The following is a 1,921-nucleotide window of genomic DNA, read 5'->3' on the forward strand; positions in this document are numbered from 1 at the left end:
TATTTTCATCTGCCATCTTCCTTACTTCCCAGCTGGTTCCAAACTCAGATGAGAAAGAGAGGTACTGCTCATCGGGCCCCTCTCAAGCTCCTACTCATTTTATATAGGGCTGGAAACTTTAAGAAAGAATGGAGTCAGTGATTCAAAATAACACAGAGAGACACGTGGGTGAGCTCAAGACATGCAGTTTTCTTTGGTCCTTCAATTTCATTATGTAAAGTATAAGCTAATTATAAATGTAATGTAGAGGATATTTCGATGTTTGCAGTCTGAGAGATGCATATTGGACCATGAGATTGGACGCAACCTGAGTTTGCAACTGACTCTTACACTTAGGACTTGGTGGCTGGGTTTCAGCTCAGCTGTGTATCACTTGGAATCTCGCCTTGGCAGATCGCTGCAGCTGGATGGTGGCTCTGGTCACAGGCGAGTGTCTGTCTTAAGAGAGTTAAGGCTGTGAACATAAGGTCTGAAGCGAGAGCCTTTCAGGCCTTACCTGCTTTGAGCAAATCCAAACACTTCAGCGAGGCTCCGGCCCCCGATGCTAACTAGGAAGGTGGCTTTTGCAAGGAATGAGGCTCTGGCCTGACCTATAAACACATGCAAGCCTTTTCTTAAGCTTTTCTTAAGCTTTTCTTCAGACAGTATAGCCAAGGCAAAGATCCGTCACGGAGAAGAATGACTTTCTATGTATGGCCCTTTCGGGCCTCAGTGAACAGACAAATAAGTGCAATTTTCGAAAGGCAAGATCACCAAGTTCTCTGTGATTTATCAAGTATCAGTGAAGATCAAGATTAAATGTCAACCCTTTTGAGCTAGATCAGGCGCCCAAGTTCCATTCTGCTATTGGAGCCATGGACGGAGTTATGACAAGACCAATCTGGGATTCACAGGTTCAGGAGCTAGAAAACACTCCAGTAAAAGAAAATATGTAAAGAAAATAAGATGTTCATTCCAGGAGGCCACGTCTGTGTGGGAGAAGAGAGACGAGCACCATCACCGGCAGGCGACACCGTCACCATTTCATCTGGGTCCTTCGGAAGGAAGTAAGAAGAGGGGAGAGGGAAAGCGAACCCGAAAGGCACGTCCCACTACCACGAGAGGTGTGACAGACAGCACGGCAGCAGGGCTTGGGGAGCCCAGGTCCCCTCGGCTCTGTGTTTCAGAAACATCAAGAGCAGCCAGAGTTCGGGAATCAACGAACAGCCATTCCCGAGCTGACACAGACGTGAGGGTGAAGGCACCCCTCCCTGGGAGGCAGGTTTCACAGGACTGTCCTATGTCAGAGCAGGAGGGACTCGCAGGCTAACTTGTGTCCCCCTGCAAATTCATACATTGAAGTCCGAAGCCCCAGTATGTCAGAACGTGGCCTTACTCAGAGAAAGGGAAGTGACACGGGCGATCGAGTTAATCCACAAGGTCATTAAAACGGTTCCTTATTCCATGTGACCGTTGACTTTATAAAAAGGGACACTTGGAGACGGCACGCGCACAGGGAGCATGCCAGGGGAGCACAGAGATGGCCGCCTACGCGCCAGAAAGGGCAGCCTGGGCCGCTCCATCCCTTACGCCCTCGGGAGGACCCAGGCCTGCCACGTCTTGGTTTCACACTGACCTCCAGAACCGACGGACAAGACATCCCTTCAGCTTAAGCTCCCAGTTTGGAGTAGTTTCTCACGGCAACCCCAGCAAATAAGAGACCCGCTCACTCAGATACGTGAACACTAGGATATGTGAGCGCTAGGATACGTGAGCACTAGGCCACAGGATTGTGCCAGCACTCCATCTGGTCTCTGGCAGCTGAGAAATAAAAATTAAAAGATTTCGGATAAAGGGGAAAAAAAAAAGAAATTCAAATTAAACCTTCTTATTGGAACTCCCATTGTAAATATCTGAGCTTTGCAAAGAGGTAGCAAAATTT

Source organism: Pteropus vampyrus, unplaced genomic scaffold (genome assembly GCF_000151845.1).
Source record: "Pteropus vampyrus isolate Shadow unplaced genomic scaffold, Pvam_2.0 Scaffold1819, whole genome shotgun sequence".
NCBI classification, from domain to species: Eukaryota; Metazoa; Chordata; class Mammalia; order Chiroptera; family Pteropodidae; genus Pteropus; species Pteropus vampyrus.